Source organism: Mobula birostris, chromosome 20 (genome assembly GCF_030028105.1).
Source record: "Mobula birostris isolate sMobBir1 chromosome 20, sMobBir1.hap1, whole genome shotgun sequence".
Lineage (NCBI taxonomy): Eukaryota > Metazoa > Chordata > Chondrichthyes > Myliobatiformes > Myliobatidae > Mobula > Mobula birostris.
Window position 1 is genome coordinate 59,084,123 of NC_092389.1, and position 24,014 is coordinate 59,108,136.

The window sequence follows — 24,014 nt, forward strand, 5'->3', positions numbered from 1 at the left end:
AGTATAAAGGTACTGGACATCCATTGCAAAATGGGGTGATCAAGGCCAGAGATTTTAAAGTTGTTGAAGAGCATACACACACACACACACACACAACTAGACATTCAGATCTGCCTTACCATCTGTCCACTGTGTTCTGTGTGCATTCAATGTTTGATAGATTTCAATGTGATTTTTCTAAACTCAGCGAATTCAGGCCTGGAGCCATCAAACGCTCCTCACAGGTTCACTCGTTCATTCCCTGTTCAACCTCCTCAAATGTATTGAGTAGAGACCGTCCGAGCTCTGCGCTCTTCGGAATTCAGCCCACGATATTGCTGTATCTCTTACAAACAACACAATGCTATATAGTTCCCCGAACGAGTGCACACACTCCCGTCTGGTGCCCTGAAGGGTTTCCTCCACACGAGCCGAGTGGCCACTCTGTATCGACAAAGACCGAGCGCTGTCCGCTACCTGCTCTCTGACACAAACACACAGAGACATACAAAAAGTCCAAAGACTCACAGCAAGACGCATAAAAACACACAGAAATGTAGACCCACATAGATACATTAATAATGAAGGCACTTTAAACTGTTTAAGATTGAGACAGCTATTTGGTGAATTGTTTGAAATGATTCCTGCTCTGGGAAAATCTAACGTGCATGTTGGATGATCAGAGGGTTTGGGGTTGTACATGTAAGTAAGGCTGCACATTGATTTGCGGATTGGCGTAGATTTTAGTTTGTGTCGGTGAATAAGGGGTGCAGACGGATTTCAGGGTGTCGGTAAATACGGGATGCACACTGCCTAGGGGTTGCATGCGAATTTGAGGATGTGCAGAGATTTCGGAGTGCATATTGAGTTGGGGATGGTGACAGATTTGGATGTGTTGGCAAATTTGCTATTGCACGCCGATTTGGGAATGTGATGAATGTCCAGGTTGTTTCATTTATAGGTACTTTAATAACAAATGCAGTTTGAACTTTGAACTTTGCTCATTATATTATTACGGTGGAACTGCTGGAAATAATTCTTCCTCCTGGATAATCTGATGGGCATGTGGGATGTCAACGGGTTTAAGGTGCGAACGGAATTGAGGTGCACACTGATTTGGGATTCTCATGTGTTTATATGGGTGTTTCAGGGTGGTACACGAAAATCTTTGTTCGCCATTTTATTTGTTTAATTAGATAAATTCTTGATTATGGCTGTGTGGCTTATGGATCAGCATCATTTTCAACTGTAAAATGCGTGGATGTGATAGAATCTCAGGATTTAAAATCATGTTGCTTACCGTCCCCTGTTTGGGCTTTACTGGTTGAAATGGGACAACTACCCTCAGGATTTCGGAGACTGCAGTATTGCTGACATATCGAATTAATTTGAGGGTGCAGAGAAGTGATCATCCTGTTAAAGTTGTGGTAGAGGACTGTTGGGAACATCACACAAAGAGTCTTTTTAGGTTTAGGTGGCTGGGATCTTATCACGTTGGGAAGATGGGATTGCTGGATTATGCAATATGCCCCAATTGTCACGTTCTATGAAATGCCACCTTGTTCTGCCTATGACTGGTAGACTTTAGGTGTCATATTTTAATGAATCCAAAGATTCTGATACGCCTGAGGGTCTGTTGGTTCAACAATATATAAGGAATATTATTATGATATGTTAACAGAGGGATATAATATGTTGCTGCAGAGGGATCAAAAGACAATTTAATTGGAACTGTGGGTGTACCGGTTTTTTTTTGTGCCGAATTAAAAGTAACGATAAAGAAGCAACTTACCGACCATTTATCAGTTTAAACAGCGGGACTTGTTGACATCATTTTAGGTGTATAGTAGGTGGAGGAAAATTGTTAGCCTAGCAGCAGATCAGATTTACTGTTGGAAACTCGTCAAACATTATTTCATACACAAAGTATTGGTGTATATGATTTATTCTGATGGGTCCCTGCACACAGAGGTTTTGAGCGGAATAAGAGGTTTAACTGTTTAGTTACAAAAGCTGCTAAAAGTTCAATTGTGGATAAAGACCATCCGCTTTGCAGATCAGAGCCTGTTTCGGGGTTTTACAGGGTTAAGAATTGAGGGCTTCTGGGAAATCTAGTGGCACACCTTTACAGACACCGAACAGTGTTTGGTTCATGGGAGAAGTGGCTACAAACAAGAAGGGAAGCAATTATACCGATACCACCTGAATTGGCCATATTAAAATGTTTTTTTTTCCAAATGTCGTGTTGGATAACTTCATACTGGGTCGTGTAGATTTTTTCATTATGGAACATTTGCACACAGACTATTTCAGGGTGAAGCTGATCAGGTAGATTGAAATCAAATGCAAATTGCATGACAATCGTTGGGCGTCGATATTTAAATTGTGGGAATGAGTTTAATTTAATTCACTGCATTGGGTTTTTATTCCGTACAATCTATAATATTTTGGCGGGGGTGGGGTGGTAATTTAGTTTTCATTAGGAAAAAAAAAACAGTGAGAGTTTTATTTCCCAATTCCGAACACCACATTCCAGTCCAGTTAGAAGCGGGAATGCGCCATTAAATTGGAGTGTCAAAAGCCATTCATCCAAATGCCCCCCTCTTTATTCATGTTAGACGATCATTCAACGGGACGGTGGAAACTGGTGTGTTTGACATTGGATTAGCCAACCAGCATCAGACTAGACTCAGCCGTCTTGTGGGAAAGTCGGTCTGTGAGGTTGGTGGGCAGGAATGGGCATGGATGGACATATGCAAAGACAAATGGGTGGCTGGCATTCCAGAGTATTTCGTTGACTGACATCTGCCGAGTCCAGGACGGTGCTTTGCCCCTCCCGAGAAACGCACTATCCTAATGACCCAGTTCTTCCTGTCAATGGGACAGTATGCCCCAGAATAAAAACTGGGAGATCAGACGGTGAATGTGAGGAGCCGGAATCCGGACTGGAAAAATTGCTGCGGCCTCCGGCTTGTGCTCAGGACGCGTATTTATTAATGAACTGAATCACCGAGGTGACCGGATATTTCACCGCGCTGATTATCTGCTCCCTGAATTTCGACTGAGTCACCGCGTAAATAAATGTGTTCGTGCAGCAACTGAAATCCCTCAGTAAAGCCCCGACGTAGATAAAGATCCATTCAGAATCATTGAAATCCAATCCTTTTCCTGAGACCTGATAATATATGAAATTTACAACCACTGTCATCCACAGGAGGATGAAGTTGCCGGAGAGAGTGAAAAGTAAAACCACAGACCTCCTCCTGCTCTCCATCTCCGGGTCACTGCCGTTCTCCCCCTTGCTGTGACCCTTTAGCCCCTTACGGACCCGACTGGCCACTAAAATGTGTCTGACTGTCAGAGCGTTGAGCAGCAAGATCCCAGCGAAAGGGAGGAACGGAGTTAAAACTGTATCGAGCCAGTCATATACTACCCACCCAGGGTCAGTTAAATAATTGTCTATGAGATTACAGAACCACGGTACATTGTCAATGATCTCCCAGGGTTCCCGTGTGAAATATCGGGGAATGTTTTTCAGACAGGACAGTACGCCGGTTGTTGTTAGAACCACAGCCGCAGTTTTCCCGGTGCAATATTTTGTCTTCAGCTTCTGACAGCAAATGGCGACAAACCGATCAAAGGTGAAAGCGACGGTGAACCAGACAGAACAGTCTGTGGCTGTGAACCTCAGTACAGCGCTAACACTGCACACAGGCGTGATGTCCAGAAAATTCAACGGGAAGTAGTATTCATGGATTTGAGACAAAATGACCTCGGTGACATTGGTCAGTAGATCCGCCGCTGCCATGGCCACCAGGTAGCGAGTGGAGCAGGTAGAGAGGCCGCACTTTCCCCGGGACAGGATCACAATCGCCACTAAATTCACTGGAGAGGGGGAGGCGGGAGTGGGAGAGGGAGAGGAGTGGGAGAGCGGGACGGGGGAAGGGGACAGGGAGAGAGGGAGAGAGAGGGAGACGGGGATGGGGGAAGGGGACGGGGGAGAGAGAGAGAGAAAAAAATAACAGACACTAGGCATTACTGAACCCATTCCTCAAGGGATCGGGTTTCAGCTAAAGATCAGGAGAGTCTGTGAACGGCTGCTAATCTAACATCAAACACGGGTCACACTGTCTCTGACCTGCCTTCTTCAGTGCGGAGATAAGACAATGTGTGCATAGTCTTCGGCGATAAAATCGATCTGCATCAACAACAACGATCGATGCTGATCCCGACTCCAGTCGCTGATGGGGCCGTTTCACTGATTTAACCGTGATGGGCCAGGTCTCTGGAAACTTAGCATCTGATGCGGCCAAGAAGGGAGACAGAGGGGAGCAACAGATACAAAATACTGGAGGGACTCGGGAGGTCAGGCTGCATAAATGGAACTGAACAAAATCTGGTTCTGGGCCAAGGCTTTTCGACAGGACGAAGTGGTGCCCCAATTTACGACGCGTCTCAGAGGGAAAGCAGGAACAACTTAGTAACCTGAGACTGAGTGGCTCCGTTATTGGATTAATTCTGCAGCGCAGTTCAATTCGATAATTTCGTCAGCAGATCCGTGGACACTGGTTCCGGTGACCAGACCCAATTAGGCAGTGTGATCCGACTGTGACAGACTCCACAGTGAGACATGAAACACAGGACCCGGGTTTCTCTCTGTTCAATAACTCAGAAACAGTGAACTTCACAATGTAAACCCATCCCAGTGACAGCTTGCGGTAGAGCTGCCTGTCCCCACACCGGAACAACTCCGGACAAGCTGTCATTGAAGCAAGAACAACGTTCGAGTCGATCCCATGAGTTAAATATGACAATTCAGAGTGTTGAACTGACAGGAGCAATATCTCTGACGGTTAGCTGGACAATGATCATCAGGATAAAAGCTTGTCAAATGATCATAAACAGATTTATATGGTTAACACACAGAAATACCAAACATGAATTGCTCTGCTCACTGACCAGGAACTCCAATGATGGCAATGAACACGTACAATATTTTCTCCACACTCCAATACCTTTCCAACATTGCAGGCATTTTATCTGTCCCCCTGTGCTTCAGGCGATCTCTCGGAATGAAATGTTAAGGCAGCACATGCCTGGGGTTTTTAATACCATTTATCGACTCCACAGGGACATATTTCAGCAGATTTAAAAATAACTGTTGTAAAACTATTTACAGACCAATTACGTCAGGCAGGTGCAATCCCCGTGGTGACAGATTGAGATTAAATAATTAACTAGTGCAATTTTTGGACTGTTTGTGTGAATTAGTTTGTCCAAAAAGGTGACTGACCTTCAGTGGTTTCTTATCAGTTAAATGTGCTTCCACTGTATGTATGCAATTCAATTGAGCCATTTGAGAGACACAGAAGATTGAAGTAAATTATGTCATTGTAGCTTGTGAAAGTGTATTGAATCACCTACTGTTTCCATTCTCCTTGAGAGTATCAACTCTTGGAATAGTTTGTGTTTGGAGGACTGTAACGAGGGGTCGCTAAGAAAAGATCTGCTTGTGATGGTGACTAAACACTTTCATATCCAGAAAACCGTCCAACGTTTTCAGTGACTTAGTCATAGTCACAGACAGAACATTTCGGTGCTCGTCCAGGACCCACCCTTAACGCTAATACATGGCCATAAAGCTCAGCAGTCTAGTAGGGGGTTGATTCTGTTTTAATCATATCACGACGTATGTGTTAAAGAACACGGCGGAGCGCTGGAGAGGCGGATAAGAAACTGCCGTTCTGTGTAGTGTGTTTCTGTGTCTCTGTGTGGATCAAAACATTGTTTCTGCCTGACCCGGCCTGACTCTACACGTATCCATAGACATCCAGTTCAATTTATCCCCTCGGTTCAGTCCCTTCCCCTCTGTCTCCGTAAACTGTACATGCTCTCGATCTCTCGTTTTAAACACTTCACAAAATAGCTGCCTGAACCATAAAAATCAAGAAAAGAGGTCAAAATTCTAATTGCATTCATTATTAATCTATGTACAAATGAAACAACCTTGAGATTCGTCAGAGCTCCAAATCAGCAGACACACTTGCACACTGGATCACCTCAGAGCAAAATCATTTCAAATAGTTCACAAAACGGCCGTCTCCACCTTACAAAATAGCAAGAACAAACTTCAACGTTCAAAATGCATTTATTATTAAATTATTTCTAATCAAAAAAAAAAAGTCGGATAGTCATCGCCCCTCCAACTCCGCAGAACCCTTGAAATACACACACATTCCCAATGTATGCTCCATAACCACCGAACCCCCAAAATCCGTATGCACCCTGAAATCCGCCAACATTCCCAAATCTCTGCACATACTCAGATTCGCACTGACACATGGATAGGTGTGCGCCCCGAAATCCGTGTACATCTAAGTTCATGTGTGCCCTCAATTCACATGCACCCTAATATTAGCTGGCAAACACCCATTCCTGTCCACATTCCCAAATCCCTGTGCACCCTCCTCATATTCCCCAATGCACTCCTAAATGAGCATATATTCTCAAATCCGTCTGCACCCCCAAATCCGTTGCGGACCCGGACCCGCTGATTCTCCCACATGCACATTAGATCATCCCAGCGCAAGCATCATATCAAATAGTTCACAGAATGTCTGCTTCCATTTAAAAAAAACAAGTAGAGAGGTCAAAGTTCATATCGCGTTTATCTATAAACGAAACAACCTGGAGATTCAACAAACCTCCAAATCCAACATCTCCTCAAAGTCAGTGTTCACCCCCCGAATCCGCCAACACACCCAACTCTCCATACATCTGAAAATCTGTGTACACCCAAAAATCTCTGCTCACTGGCAAACCCTCATTCAACTTTCAAATCAGTGTGCACCCCAAAAGCTACTGACACCCCAAAATCCATGGGTACTCACACTTTCGCTGACAGACTCCGAAACATTCGCACATCCCCAAATCCGTGGTACACCAACACATGAGTCTATCCCAGAGCAGGAAGCATTTCAAACGCTTCACAAAACTGCTGTCTTCACCTTAAAAATAGCAAGAACAGCGTTCAAAAACTAAACACACGTCCACATGCGTATTCACCCGCATATTCGTTGACGTCCCCTTAAATCTGCGCACAATTCCAAACCTGTATCCACTGAATTAGTGTGCACCCCAATTCCATGTGCAACGGAAACCCGCTGACACCCCGACATACACATCAGACTATAGCAGAGGAAGAATCATTTCAAGCAGGTCCACCTTAATAATTTAGCAAGAACAAAATTCAACTTTCAAACTGCATTTATTGTTTAAATTACCTGTAAGTGAAGCAACTTTTTGATTCACCACACCACCACATCCTGAGAACCGTGAAATATGCGCGCACCCGAAATCCATGAACACATCCGTGTATACCAAATCCCAAATTCCGTGTGCAACCCCAAATCCGATAACATTTCCAAATCTGCGCACCTCCGCAAAACCATCTTCACGTCAGTAGGTGCTCCCAAATCCCCTGACACCCCCATATTCGCTGACAAACCCTATTTCTGCGCTCATCCATAAATACCTCTGCACCCCCATATTCGCTTATCACCCCTAAATCAGCGCAATCTTCAAATCCGTCTGCACCCCCAACTCCGTGCTCACCCAGAACCTGGCAACACCCTAAACTCCAACGACATACACAAATCTGTTCGCACTCCATCCCCATGACACCCCCACATGCACATTAGATTATCCCAGAGCAAGACTCGCTTCAAACAATACACAGAATACCTGCTTAAATCAAATAGCAAAATAAAAGTTCAAAGTGTATTTGTTGTTAAAATATCTATAAATGAAACAACCTTGTGAATCATCACAACCCCAAATCTTCGGATCCCCCAAACAGTGTGCATCCCCAAATCCGCCCACATACCCAAATCTGTGTGCAAACCCAAATCCATGTGCAAACCCAAATCCATGTGCACCCTGAAACGTGCATGCAACCCCCAAGTCAGTGTGTACCCCCAAATTCATCAGCACTCTGAAATCCATGTGCACCCTCAAATGCACCGACACATCCTGAAATATGCGCACTTCCGAAAATCAGTGTGCCCCTTCTCCATGTGCACCCCCAAACCCGACGACATCCCCGCATGTACATGAGATTTTTCCAGAGCAAGTATCATTTCAAACAATTTGCAGAATAGCTGCTTCCACCTTAAAAAGTTCAGAGTTTCAAATGCATTCCTTAATAAAATATCTCTGTGTGTCAGCATCTCTATGTATTTATATGCGTCCACATGCGTGTCTGTCCGTCTCTTTGTGTGTCTGTGAGTGTTTGTGTCGGAGCCCAGCGAGCAGACAGCTCTCAGTCTTTGTCGTGATGCTGTGACCACTGAGAACAAATGGCTAGTGTGGAAGAGACCCTTCCGGACAGCAGAGCGATGTGTGTACACTGGGTCAGGGAACCGTATAGCATTGAATTGTTTGTAAGGGATACAGAAATATCATGGGTTTAATTCTGAAGAGGGGAGAGCTCGGACAGTCTCTACGCAATGCACTGGGGAGGCTGAGGGAATGAGAGACTGAATCTATGAGGAGCGTTTGATGCTCCAGGCCTGAACTCGGTGAGTTTAGAAACATGAGGGAGACACCAGATTGAAACCTGTCGCATATTGAATGCACACAGGACACAATGGAGACCTGGGGAGGGAGATGTGAAAGTGCGTGTGTGTGTGTGTGTGTGTGTGTCTGTGTGTCTGTGTGTCTGTGTGTCTGTGTGTGTGTGTGTCTGTGTGTGTGTGTGTGTGTGTGTGTGTGTGTGTGTCTGTCTGTCTGTCTGTCTGTCAATCTACCTGTTGGTATGTGGTCATCTGTATCTCTCGGCTGTTGGACAGAACAGGAGAAAGAGACAATAAGGGAGAGAAGAAGGGAGTGAGAGGGTAGGGTAAGGAGGAACGTGTGGAAGAAAGAGTGGGGCAGTGGGGAACAGAACGGATAAAGAGAGGAGGACAGAGAGAAAGAGTGAGGCAACATATTTACTCTTTCTCTCTGTATAACTATCCTGTCTTCTCCACACTCCCCTCCCCCGCCTATTCTGTACCACACAAAAAAGGAAACACACGGCCTCTCCCGGAAACCAGAAGCCTTTAACTTCTGAGAGAACACTGTCGCTTTCCAAACAACAAGGAATGATACAACATCAGATAATTCACTGTGCGTGTCAACCCGTCATCACAGTGCGGGGTGGGGGCAATGGGGGGACGGGTGGGTGGAGGGAAAGCGAGCTACAGAAAAGGGGAATTGGGGTGAAAGCGAGAGGCAGGAGAAGCGTTGGGCAGAGCCGGAGAAATAGATAATAAGGGAAAGAAGGGAATAAGGGACAGTGAGTGAGTAGGGGAGGGAGGAATGTGTGGAGAAAAGAGTGGGGCAGCGGAGAAGAGAGCGGATGAAGAGAGGAGGAGGAGGGAGAGAAAGACTGTGAGGTTATATATGTATATTTAGTCTCTCTCTCAGAGTGGGAAGGGTTGAAAATGGAATCCGTGGAGCGGAGAGAATTTGGGACAAACAGGAAAAACGAGCAATTTTTGGGAGGCAGGGAGACGGGAAATGGGAAGATGGAGAGAGCATGAGTGTGTGTGTGAGAGAGAGAGAGAGAAACGCAGAGAACGAGAGATAGACAATGGAAGAAAAGGGGAGGGGGAGGGAGAGGTAGAGAACGGAAATCAATGTGGAGTCGGAGAATCACGGTGAAGGAGACGACCTTGTGGAGTACAGGGGCACAGGTAAACATGGACAGACAGGGCGGTGAAGGAGGCGGACGGAGTACAGGATTCGAGCATCATATGACCACAGTACAAGGTGTCGGGGAGGCGGCACTGGGAGTGTTGTGTGCGGTTCTGGTCTCTCAGTAACAGGAAGGCTGTGAGAAAGCCAGAGAGCGCACAGTAACAATTCACGGGAAATGTAGGACAAACGAATGACACAGGAAAGGAAAGGGCCCTGAACCCCGCGATGTTCTGCCGAAGAAATTAATCTAACGAAGCCTAATTAATCTCTTGCCTTTTTCCACATCCTTCCGTTCCCTGAACATTTAACTGTCTCTTAAACACCCTTATCGTATCGATCTCCACCCCGAGCCGCGGCAGCACGTTCCAGGCGCGCAGTTTCTCGGAATGCTGTTGGTACACGGTCCATGCTGCGCAGCTGTAAAGCAGAGTGGGAAGTACTATAGCCCTATTGACAATAAGGGAAAGAAGAGGAGCATTGAGTGGGTAGGGTAGGGAGGAATGTGTGGAGGATAGATTGGGGCAGTGGGGAAGAGAATGGATAAAGGGGAGAGAGAGAAACGGAGTGCGGCTATATATATATAGCCTCTCTCTACCTCTCTCTCTCCCTCCCTCTCTCTCCTCCCTCCCCCCCCCACCCCCCCGTATAACCCTCCGACCTGTACAATACTTATCCAAACTCAACTGTTGAAATCAAAATCGCATCCAACACTTCTGCTGGCAGCTGGTTCCACACGCTCACCACCCTCTGAGGGAAGAGATTCCCCCTCGTGTTCCCCCTAAACATTTCACTTTGACCCTTAATCCTTGACCTCTATTCTTGCGCAAGCTCAGTGGGAAAAGCCTGCTTGCATTTACCCAGTCTATTTCCCTCATAATTCTGTATACCTCGATCGAATCTCACCTCAGTCGTCCGCGTTCCTGGGAATTAAGTCCGACCCTATTCAACATTTCCCGAAATCCCAGTTCCTCAAGGCCAGGCAACATTGTCGGCCGAAGCGCTGGCACTGCGCTGTAACGGTCTTTATTCTAACAACCCTGCAAAGTGTCTCTGCACTCAGTTAATCTCGCCTGTAGGTAGTTGACCAGAATTTCAAATGAGGCCTCTTGAACGGTTCTACAACTTCAACATAACGTCCCATCTCCTGCACTCAGTGCTTCGTGTTTTGAAGGTCAATGTGTCGAAAGCTTTCTATACGACCCGGTCTACCCGTGAAGCCACTTTCATTGAATTGTAGACCTGTATTCCCAGATACCCTTTGTTCTAATGCACGCCTCAGTAAACGGTGGGAGGACCTCATACATGACCAACCCACTCTGCATGCTGACCCTGGATAGGAACATGCCCACAGGAGAAGGCCGCATCCAGCCCTGAGGAATGGTGTCAGGGAGGTGGGAGGGAAGCGTGGGCAGCGGTGGGCGGGGTGGGGGGGCGGTCAAACTCGCCATATCCCCCTGGCGCAGAGAGGGTCTCCGCGGGATCGCACCTGGTGCGGGACAGTGGTATCCAGCGATGGCGGCCTCATCTGACGGGGATAAAATGGGAGGGATTCAATAGTCAGATGGGCTGGAGGAAGGGAGGGGAGAGAAAGGGAGTGGCGTGGACCGCATGAGACGCCACTCTTCAGAACTGTGGAGGGGTCTGCAGGAGAGGGAGGGGAAGGTGTGGCAGTAGGGGCAAGTAGGTGGTAGGAGGCAATGGAGATGAAAGGGCGTGATTGAGCAGAACAGGGTGAGGATAGGCTGTCAGAGTGTGAGTGCAGGGAGGTCAAAGGTGTGCACGGGGGATGGTTTTGGGTCCGGGGCTGGGTGGAATGGGCGTGCAGAGCGAGTGGAGGGGACCAAGGGGCGACGGGCTCGGAGAATCGAGGAGATGGGGGCAGAAGAGCGGACGGAGAGTGGGGGGGGGTGCTGGTCGGGTGGAGAGGAACTGGACGAGAGGATGTGACGCAGTGAGAGAAGGGAGGGGACCGAGGGGCGACGGGCTCGGAGAATCAGGGGAGATGGGGCCAGAGGAGTGGACGGACAGTGAGGGCGGGTCGGGTGGAGAGGAATTGGACTGGAGGATGTGACGCAGTGAACGCGTGGATGGAGTGACAGTGAGTTTTCGAGAACATGAGGAACGGGATGCGAAGGGTTTGAGGGAGAGGCGAGAGGGTGAGTGCAGAGGAGTGAATTTGTGAATGGGTAGGGTGTTGGACAAAGGGACCTGTGTAGAGGGATATGGAGCGCGTAAGGAGAGGGATTGGAGGGAGCTGTGTAGAGGGATATGGAGCGCGTAAGGAGAGGGACTGGATGGAGGGGTGCCCAGCGGTCTGAAGGGGCAAGGAGTGACATTCAGTGGGACTGTGGAGAGGGCAGTGGGGCAGAAACCGCTGGGCAGGGAACAGGGAGGAGGTGTGTCCGCTGGCAGGGTGGCAGTGAGTGGTTCGGGAGGGGAAAGGGGAGGGGCCAGGTGCCTACAATTCTCGTAGTAGTCGTAGACGGTCACGTAGGCGTCCTGAAGATTCTCCACCACGAAGACTCGGTGAAGAAGTGCAAGCACTTCGACAGACAGGACTTGTGCATCTGTAGGCCGAGCGGTGGGTTGGCGATTCAGTACGAGATCTCCTCCGCACGTCCCCTGCTCCCCCAGTGTCCCAGACGCACCTTCCCCCCTCCCCTGCAACAGCCAGGACCAAGCTGAGACAGATGGGACGGGGTCCTCGGCACTCACCTCGGGAATGTACACCAGCAAGTGCCCGTCCTGTGTCTCTGGCCTGCTCACACAAGGATGGCTCGGCTTCTGTAGCAGAGAGAGAGTTATTTATAAAGATGAAAAAGATCAAATATCAGTTGTTGTTTTTTTTTTCCTTTAAGTCTGTCTGAGGCGGTCCCAAGCCCGGCTGTGAACATAAGAACTTAAGAAATAGGAGCAGAAATAGGCTATCTGACCCGTCGAGCCTGCTCCGCCATTCAATATGATCATGGCTGAGCTGGCCATGGATTCATCTCCGCCTACCTGCATTTCCCCCACAACTCTTAATTCCCCCAATATGCAAGCGTCTATTCAAACTTGTCTTAAACATATTTACTGATGTAGCCTCCACTGCGAATTGGGCAGATAATTCCACAGATTCATCACTCTCTGGGAAAAAGAAGTTCCTCCTCATCTCCATCCTAAATCTACACCCCCGAATCTTGAGGCTATGTAGTACTCTAAGTGTGGTCTGACCAGGGTCAGATATAGCTGTAACATTACCTCTCAGCTCTTAAACTCGATCCCACGGTTGATGAATGCCAATGTACCGCATACCTTCTTACCCACACAGTCAACCTGCGCAGCGACTTTGAGTGTTGTATGGTCTTAGACCCCAAGATCCCTCTGATCGTTCACACTGCCAGCAGTCTTACCAATAATAGTATAGTCTGCCATCATATTTGACCTTACAAAATGATGGTATCTGGGTTGAACAACATTTATCTGCGTTGAACGCCATCTGCCACCTCTCGGCCCAGTTTTGTATCCCGTCGATGTCCCGCTGTAACCTCTGACAGCCACTCACACTGTCCACAACACTGACATCCTTTGTGTCATCAGCAAATTTTATAGCCCATCCCTCCACTTCCTCATTTCAAGTAATTTATAAAAATCACGAAGAGAAGGGCTCCCAGAGAAGATCCCTGAAGCACAGCACCGGTCACCGACCTATATGCAAAACATGACCCGTCTACAACCACTCTTTGCCTTTTCTGTGCAAGACAATTCTGGATCCACAAAGCAAGGTCGCCTTGGATCCGCATGATTCTGAGTCCCTTTGGGTGTTGGATGTGCGTCGACATATCGATTTGGGGATGCGTGCACATCTCGGGAGGTGTCGGCAAACCTGGGGTTCGATGACTGAAGGGTTTGCACATGGATTTAGAGGTGCGCACAGATTTGAGAGCGCTGCTAGATTTGGAGCTGCACACAGATTTCGAGCTGTCAGTTAATTTGGGTGCTCCATGTAAGTACATAGGTTTGTTGGTGTACCCACTGATTAGCGGCTGGACACAATTCTACGTGTATTGGTAGATTTGTGGCTGCACTTGGATTTGGGGTGTCCTGAACTTTGAATTTAGCCTTGCATTTTAGGGGACTGCACATGGATTTGGAGATGTGCACTGATTTAGGAAGGGTCGAAGAATATGGGATTGCACACGAAGTTGAGGATGTGTCAGGCTTCGGTGGGTCGACAGATTTAGGATGTCATTGAACTTTGAACTGTTTTTCTTACTAATCTTTTAAGGTAGAAGCATTTATTTTGTAACCTGTTTGAAATTTTTCTTCCTCTCGGTACTGATGTGCATATTTCGGAGTCATCGGTTTTAGGTTGCGCACGGATTTGGGGTTCACAATGATTTGGGATCATGCACTAATTTGCGGGCGCACACGGATTTGGCGGTCCATAGTGATTTGGGGATGCGCTCTGATGTAGGCGGATGTTTAGAATACGCCAATCAACATGAATTTAGCGGTGCATGCAGATTTAGTGAAGTTTCCGAGTATTTCGGGGTACAGATTAATTTGGTGATACCAGCCGATTTGGAGCGTCTTTGGGTTTGGGGATGCACACGAATCTCGGGATTTGGGGGTTTTGGCAAATTGAAGGCTTCACACACATTTGGTATTGCCGGCAGACTTGGAGATGCGCACCGAGTTCGGGTGTGTCAGATTTGGTGTCGGCGTTTTGTGGTGTCTGTTAACTTAGGGGTGCACACAGATTTGGGTATCTCCGTAAATTTAGGAGTTTATCGGCGAACGTGGTGTGCATATGGAATTTGGAGTGCGAAAGGATTTGGTATAATCCAATGTGTATGTCGGGGTGCCTGCTGATTTGGGGCTGTGACGAATATCAAGGTTCTTTCATTCGTACAAACATTAGCAATAAATGCAATTTGAATTTATGGTTCAGGCAGCCATGATGTGAAGTGTTTGAAGTCACTGTTACTTGGAGAATCTAATTTGAATGTGGGGGTTGCAGAGTTTTAGCGGTGCGCGCAGATTGGGGATGCACAAGATTTGAAAGTGCGTGAAAGCACACACACAGGCACTCTCGCACACAGACACAGAAACACACACACACACACACACACACACACACACAGTCACACACACGCACAGACACACACTCAGACACACACACAGACACACACAGATAGACACACACAGACACAACACACACAGTCACACACACAGACACACACACACAGACACAACACACACAGTCACACACACAGACACACACTCACAGACACTCGCGCACACAGTCACAGAAACACACACACACACACACACACAGTCACACACACACAGACACACACACACAACACACACAGTCACACACACAGACACACACACACAGACACACACACACACACACACACACAGTCACACACAGAGACACTCGCGCAGACAGACACACATGCACACACATACAGATACTCGCGCGCACACACACACACACGCGCGCGCGCGCACACACACACACACAGACACACACACACACACACAAAACACACACAGTCACACACACAGACACACACACAGTCTCACACACACACACACACACACACATAACGGAAGTTTCATCTACCTTTCCAGCTCTCCGCCATGTTCTTTGACATATGTGGGGTGATATGATTAAGAAATTCTCACCCCACCACCACTGGACTGTTGAGTTTTATGGCCATGCGGTAGGGTCAGGGGTAGTTTTGGGACGAGGCCCCAAATGTTCTGACTATGACTAAGTCAGTGAAGTAGTTGGAAGGTTTCATGGATCGGAAAGTGGTTATTCATGTCGCCACACACAGACAGCTTACAAAGGACCCTCTAGGTCGAGTCCACAAAAACACCAACTACATCAAGAGTTTATACCGTTGACGAGAATGGCAATAGTGGGCGATTCAATGCAATTTTACAGACTTTATTTCAATATTCTGTATTTGATAAATGATTTCCATTTTCCTGAAGTACATATTTACAGTGGAAGCAAATGCTATTGATAAGACACCTCGAAGGTTCTGATGCTGTTACTGGGACAAATTAACTCACACAAGTGGTCTAAAAATTAATTCACTAAATTAATCACAACCTGTCACCGCAGTGATGGCACCTGTCTGATGTAATAGGTTTCTAAATAAGTTAAGGAGTTTTATTATACAATATGTTGAAGTCTGTCCCTGTGGGGTCGTTAGATGGTGTTTATAAACCCGGGACATGTGGTGCTTCAACATTTCATTCCAATAGACCGCCTGAGGCACAGGGGGACACATTGCCGCGCAGGGGAAATGTCGGCAATGTTGAAACGGTACTACAGTGTGCAGAAAATATTGTACCTGTTCATTGCCGTCACTGGAGTTCCTGGTGAGTGAGCAGAGCAGTTTATGTTTGGTATTTCCGTGTGTTAACCGGTGTGAACCTGTTTATGATCAATCGACAAGCTTCCAAGTTGATGATCTTTGCATAGATATCCGTCAAAGATATTTATACTATCAATTCAACATCCTGATTATTTCATATTTAATGACAAGATGAACGAATCCCCGGTCTCTCCTCTAACTCAGGGGATCGACCTGAACTTTGTTTTTGCCTTTAATATTATCTTGTCCAGATTTGTCCCAGTACCGGGGCGGGCAGTTCTCCTGGACGGTGTAACTGGGAGGCTTTTAATGGGACCTTGTCCAGAGTTGTCCCACAGCTGGGAAACGGAGGGTCCCCGTGAAGGTGTGACTGGGATGGGTTTACATTGTGAAGTTCACTTGTACTGAGTTATTATTCAGACAGAACCCCTGGTCCAGTGTTTCACGTTTCCCGGTGGAGTCTGGCACAGATCACCTGAACCAGTGTCCATGCATCTGCTGCCGCGTGTTATCGAATTGAACTGTGCTGGAGAATTAATCCGTTAACGGAGTCATTCAGTCTCTGGTTACCAAGTTGTTCCTGAGACCCGTCGTAAATTGGGCGCTGTATCGACCTGAAGATAGGTCTCGCCCCGAAACGATAGATTTTTTTTTGGGTCCCGCCAGTATTTCGCGTGCGTTGCTCCCCTCTGTATCCCTTCTCGGTCCAATCAGACGCTGAGCTTCAGGAGGCCTGGTCAGTCACGGTTAAATCAGTGAAACCGGCTCCGTCAGTGACTGGAATCGGGATCAGCACCGATCGTTGTTGTTCATACAGCTTATTTTTATCCTCGACGATTGTTCACACATCGTCGTATCTTCATACTGAAAAAGGCAGGTCAGAGACAGTGTGACCCGTGTCCGATGTTAGATTAGCAGCCGTTCACAGACTCTGGCACGCTTGATCTTTAGCTGAAGTCCGATCCCTCTTTAATTCCTGGAGAATGTGTTCAGTAATGCTAGGGTCGGTTCTCCCCCACTCCCACACCTCTCTCTCTCTCCCCCTCTCTCTCTCTCTCTCTCTCTCTCTCCAGTCAATTTAATGGCGATTGTGATCCTGTCCCGGGGAAAGTGCGGCCTCTCTATCTGCACCACTCGCTACCTGGTGGCCATGGCAGCGGCGGATCTACTGACTATTGTCACCGAGATCATTTTGTCTCGAATCAATTGGTATTACTTCCCGTGGAATTTTCTGGACATCACCCCTGTCTGCAGTGTTATCGATTCACTGACGTACGCAGCCACCGACTGTTCGGTCTGGTTCACCGTCACTTTCACCTTTGATCGGTTTGTCGCCATTTGCTGCCAGAAGCTGAAAACAAAATATTGCACCGGGAAAAATGCGGCTGTGGTTCTGACAACAACCGGCGTGCTGTTCTGTCTGAAAAACATACCCCGATACTTCACGTTTGAACACAGCGTGATCATCGATAACGTACCGTGGTTTTGTAGAACCATAAACAATTATTTCACTGACCCTGGATGGATGGGATATGACTGGCTGGATATGGCTTTAACTCCGTTCCTCCCTTTCGCTGGGATCCTGCTGCTCAACGCTCTGACAGTCAGACACATTTTAGTGGCCAGTCGGGTCCGTAAGGGGCTGAAGGGTCAGAGCAAGGGGGAGAACCGCAGTGACCCGGAGATGGAGAGCAGGAGGAGGTCTGTGGTTTTACTCTTCACCCTCTCCGGCAACTTCATCCTCCTGTGGATGGCATACGTTGTAAATGTCATATATTATCAGGTCGCAGGAAAGGGATCTGATTTCAGTGATTCCGAATGGATCTTTCACTATGTCGGAGTTTTGCTGAGGAATTTCAGCTGCTGCACGAATACATTTATTTACGCGGTGACTCAGTCGAAATTCAGGGAGCAGCTGATCGGCGCGGTGAAATATCCGGTCACCTCGGTGCTTCAGTTCATGAATAAAGCGGCGTCCTGAGCACTAGCCAGTGCGGGCCGCTGTGTGTCTCCAGCCCGGGCTCTGTTTCCTCTCATTCACCGCCTGATGGCCAAGGTGTTATTTCCGGGCGGGTTTTCCCCGCTACCGGCAGTTCCGGGACATTAGGGTAGTCTGTGTGGTGGAGGGAGGGGGCGTGAACGTGAGGGAGTAAAACACCGTCATGGTGACTCATAAACTCGGTGTCCCGCCATATGCCAATCAATGTACTGCTCCAGAATGCCGCGCAGCATTTGTTCTGTGGATATGTCTATCTATTCCCTTTCCTGCTCAGTACCTCACAGTCTGACGTCCCCAGACAACTGTAGGGCTGGTGTGATACTGGGTGGCCAATCCACTGCCAGTTCTCTAGTCTCCAACTTCCACATGAATAACGGGCTAACGTGAAAATATAGGGCGGGGTTTGGATAAACACTTTTTTTTTAAATTGGTGAAAAGCCGCCCCATCTTAATGACCGCCTCTGCTACTAATGACTGACGACAATAGCTGAAAGCAGATTGTAGCTGGGAGATTAGTATCCAAGGATACATATAGTATGGAAAAAACAGGCTGGGAGGCAGAGGTGGTAGCATAGCTCTGTTTGTTAAAAAAAAAACAAACAAACAAACAAAATCAAATCATTAGAAAGAGGTGATATAAGGGCGGAAGGTGTTGAATCATTGTGGATAGAGCTGAGGAACTACAAGGTGAAAAGACCCTGTTCAGACCATGCAACCGCAGTGAGGATGTGACCTACAAATTACAACGGGACACAGTGAATGCTTACCGAAAGGGAAATGGTAGAATAGTCATGGGGGATTTAAATATGCGTGTAGATGGGGAAAATCAGGTTAATCCTGGATTCCATTTCTGGGAATTTCTAGAGTGCCTTCGAGATCGCTTTTTAAGGCAGCTGACGTTTGAACCCACTGGAGGATCTGCTCTCCTGCACTGGGTGTGGGGCAATGAAGAGAAACTGACTGGAAACCTGAAAGCAAAACAACCTTTAGGGGCAAATGAGCAGAATGTTTCTGAGCTCACCTTGAGGTTTGAGAAGGAGAAGCTGAACCAGATGTGCTGGTATTACAGCAGAGTACCGGTAATCACAGAGACAATTACAATCGGCCAGAATTAATCGGAAGGGAACACTGGCAGGGACTACGGCAGAGCAGCAATGGCTGGAATTTCCGGAAGCAATTCGGAAGGCTCGGGATAAATACATCACAAAAGAAGAAGAATTTCGCAGGAATGTCAATGCCAGCATAAAAATCTAAGAGAGGCGATATAATTGAGTAAAAAAAAAAATAGTGGGAAGTTAGACAATTCGGAAGCTTATGAAAACCAAAAGAAGTCAACTAAAAAGTCATTAAGAACGTAAAGATGGAATACGAATTTAAGCTAGACAGTGATATAAAAGAGGACACCAAAGGTTTCTTCAGCTACATGACGTGCTAAAGGGAGGAGAGAGTGAATTTCCGGCCGTGGGTAAACGAGAATTAGTAATGGGGGCAAACGAAATGGTGGACTGAATCAGATTTTAGGAGTATGGGCAAAAAATTGGCAGATGGAGCACAGTGTCGGGAAGTGTATGGAAGAAGAAATGAAAGGGTTAACTATTTTATAAATGGAAGGGAAATGTATTGTAACACGCGCTTCCTCTAGGCTTAATCAGGGGGTGACAATCCCCCTGCCCCGCCAAATTTAAGAAATCTCGTCGGGGTGGATGCTGCGCGATGTGTCCCCTGTTATAAATCAGTACCCCGAAATAACAAACAGTACACAATTTGCGGTTAAACAATTAAGCTGTATAACTATTAATTTGACTACATGGTCAGTAGAGAAAAAAAACATATATAAAATGGAAATAAGGCACCAATCTGATTGAACGGTCCTGTGCACACGCAGTTGGAGCTCACGCAGTTCAGTTGTTCTTCTTCCTCCATCGATCTCCTCCTTTGGGCCTCCGCTCGGAGACGACCCCGTTCGGCGATCTGACACGTTTCTCCGTTCGCGTCTTCTCTCTTCATCTCTCTCTCTCTCCTTTTCGCAAAAGCCCGCAAAAGCAGCTGCTTCCAGAATCACAAGACAGGGCAACAAAATCCTGATTTGCTAACATGCATCAACAGTCCGGTTATCTCCGCCCATAACCAAAACATTGCTGCTACAGAGAAACCATTCCTTCAGCAGTGAACATTGCAAAAAGAAACATTACATGGCAGTGAACCCTTACAGCGCGTTACACTCTGCCCCCACCACTACCAAATTTAGTCATGTCCTCATGACGTTGAGATAGTTCGCCAACCCCTCCTACAAACACGAAGTCCAATCCAGATGCAAAAGGCAGTGTCATAGCTCGCCACAACAGCAGAGATCACACACTGTCCCCAGGCGCTACGTAGGCCAACCTACGGTGGTCTACACATCCGTACCTCCTCACCTAACTCTTCAGACTCAGACGCTACTGGTGACACTTCGTGTCTGCTTGCCGAGTCCTCCCCCGATCCATCACTAATGCCCCCACCCCCGCAACCCGGAGCCCTCTGTCCCGTGTCCAGGCCCCGCTTCCTCTCCTTCAATGTCCTGCTGTAACCCAGGCTGCCCACAACTCACCCACCCCCTCCACCTCACCTGACTCAGGGGGGAAGGGGCCGGGGCTTTCTTCCTCAATCAATGGGGAGTTAGCGAAAGGTAGCATGTACCTCACATCCAGATAATCATCCTCCGATTCAGCTTCCCTCTCATGGGCGCGGCCCGGCCCAGCCTATCCCGCTGTGGGCCCTGCAGTTGCCCTGCGTTTTCGCAGAGTCCTCTTACTAGGTGTAGGCTCCAAGTCGGGCTGTGGGTCAACCTGCACCTCTTGTCCCAGGGGCAGCAGGTGGTTCCGATGAAGAATCTTGACAGGCCCCTTCTCGTTTCACCTGGAAAATCGGTAGGTTTGGCATCTGACTCTCCACCACATAAGGTGTGGCCGCCCAGCAGTCAGCTAACTTGTACTTTCCAGGTAGCCCCAAATTCCTTATGAGGACTCGGTCTCCCGGCAGGAGTTGGGAGAACCTCACTTTCTGATCATACCTCCTCTTATTTCCTCGATTCTGCTTGGCGGCTGCAGCCCCAGCCAATTCATAAGCCCTTTTCAGCTCGCTCCTCATATCACACAAATACTTCAGATAAGGCTTCGGTGGTAAGTCACCCTCATCAGTACCAAAACAAGGGTCAATGGGCAACCTCGCCTCGCGCTCAAACATCAGATAACATGGCGAGTACCCAGTAGCTTCATTTCGTGTACAGTTGTAACAGTGAACCAGATGCACAATATGTTGACTCCACCTGCTCTTCTTGCTGATCTCCATGGTCCCGAGTACGTCCAGCAAGGTCCTATTAAACCCCTCAGGCTGGGGATCGCCCTGCGCGTGATAGAGCGTGGTCCTCGACTTCTCAACTTCAAGCATGCCCAGTGACTCACAGATGAGTCTGCTCTCGAAGTCCCGTCCCTGGTCACTATGTATCCGCCTGGGGAGGCCATAATGAACGAAATACTTCTCCCACAACACTTTTGCCACCGTAGTCGCCCTCTGGTCCTAGGTAGGAAAAGCCTGAGCATATCTGGTGAGGTGGTCCGTGATGACTAATACATTCGCCGTGTTGCTGGCATCGGGTTCTATGGACCGGATATCCACACACACCAGGTCCAGGCGCCCTGCACTCTGTAAGTGGGACAAAGGAGCTGCCCGCGTAGGCAGTGTCTTCCGGCGTATGCAGCGAATGCACGACTTGCAGTATTCTTCAACCTCCGACTTCATTCGGGGCCAGTAAAACCGGTCGCTGAGCAATCCATAGGTCTTCTTCACCCCCAGATATTCAGAATCATCATGAAGTGATTACAACGCAATCCTCCGATACCTCTCAAGCAGAACCAGCTGGCAACGCCGGGTCGGACCTGTCATGACGTGACCCGGGATAAGATCTGGCTCTTCAACTCCAATCGAGGCCACTCTTTCAGTAATGGAGGCACCGAAGCGTGTTTTCTCTTCTCTGTCTGAGCCGTGTCTCAATTTTCTACCGCAGACCAAATAGTGCCAATGCCCGGGTCATCCCGCTGAGCAGCCGCCACTTCCCCAGAACTCAATTCCGGCAGCAGTGAGGTCACAGTGAACCTGGGGAATGACGTCATCGGAAGCCGCCCATTGATCCGCTGCTCGATCCGGCCGCTCCTTTTCCTCTGCCTTCACGGTGATGGCAAACTGACACAGGGCCGTCACCCCAGGGGCAGGAGCGCTCTCCCCCTCCACGTCCCTGTCCAGTCCCTCATGTACCTGTCACCCCAGGGGCAGGAACGCTCTCCCCCTCCTCGTCCCTGTCCAGTCCCTCATGTACCTGTCACCCCAGGGGCAGGAGCGCTCTCCCCCTCCTCGTCCCTGTCCAGTCCCTCATGTACCTGTCGGGACAAAGCATCCGCATCAATGTTCCGGCTCCCCGGCCGGTGCTTCAGGCTGAAATCACAGGCAGACAACGCTGCCAACCACCGATGGCCTGTCACATCCAGTTTCCCCGAGGTCAGGATATAAGTTCGGGGGTTGTTGTCCGTCCTCACCTCAAACTTGGCCTCGTACATCAGTCACTCAGCTTATCCACCACCGCCCATTTCAACGGCAGGAATTCCGACTTGTGCGTGGGATCGTTTCACTCGTACAGCGACAAACTCCGGCTGACAAACACCACAGGCCTCAAGCCGGTGCCCTGATCCTGATACAGGACGCTCCCTAAACCCTCTCGGATGGCATCTGTGTGCAGTACTTACGGCAATCGGGGGTCCGCAAAAGCCAGCACCGGCGCCTGGGTCAGCAGCTCCTTCAGCGACTGAGAAGCTTCCTCACATTTTACATCCCACCTCTGCCCAAACGGCTCTGACGGGTTTAGATATTCTCCACCCTCCTGTCCTTTCCCCCTTCCCTTTCTTCCCCAGGGGAGGGTAACCACATAGAAGCTGATTCAAGGAGTGGTTCACTTTGGCGTAACCCGTCAGGAATCTCCGATAATAACCACAGACCCCAGGAACGAGTGCAGGGCGCTGACAGTCTGGGGCCTTGGCCAAGTGGTCACCGCTTCTATCTTAGCATGGTCTGTCCCTATTCCATCGGTGAGATTATGTGTCTGACTTAGATAACAGACGTTTTACAGAACTGGCACTTGTCCAGGGAAAGTTTTAACCCTTCATCTTTCAGGCGGTCGAGCAGCTTCAGCAGGTTCGCTTCGTGTTCTTCCAAGGTGGATCCAAATACTATGAAGTCATCCAAATACACCAACACCTCAAGCAAGTTCATATCCCCCACCGTCTTCTCCATGACCCGCTGGAAGTTTGCAGGGGCTCCCGATATGCCCTGGGGCGCCTTTCAAACTGTTAGCATCCCAGGGGACATATAAATGCCGTTTTCTATTTGTCGGCCTCACTCATGGGGATCTGGTAATATCCACACTTCAAATCCAGCACACCAAACCACTTTGCACCACTCAGACAGGCCAGCGCGTCTTCGAGCCTTGGAACCGTATACTGGTCAGGGAAGGTGCGCCTGTTCAGAGTCCTATAGTCCACACACATGCGTACCTTCCCGTTCTTCTTCCAGGCTACGACTATTGGGGACGCATAGGGGCTTTGGGACTCAGTGATGATCCCAGCTTCCTTCAACTTACACAAATGCTGCTATACGTCTTCCACGTCTGCTAGTCGCCGCGATCTCTCTCTGAACGGGGTGTCCTCGGTCACCCGGATACTGTGACGCGTGCTCTTGGAACAACCCACATCAAACTCAACAATGGAAAATACGCCTTCCAATTTCAACATCTTCTCTACCAGCCTCCTTTTCCAACCCGGCGGCACCGGGGAGTCCCCGAAGTTGAATGACTCAGCGGTCAACTTTCCCCGCTTTTCCAATAGTTT

At 48.4% G+C, this 24,014-nt stretch overlaps 2 pseudogenes; both read right to left on the bottom strand.

Moving 5' to 3' along the window:
- Window positions 1-24,014, bottom strand: part of LOC140185006 (uncharacterized) — a 686,808-nt pseudogene that overhangs the window by 657,484 nt on the left and 5,310 nt on the right.
- Window positions 2,957-5,073, bottom strand: LOC140185333 (probable G-protein coupled receptor 139; annotated as a pseudogene).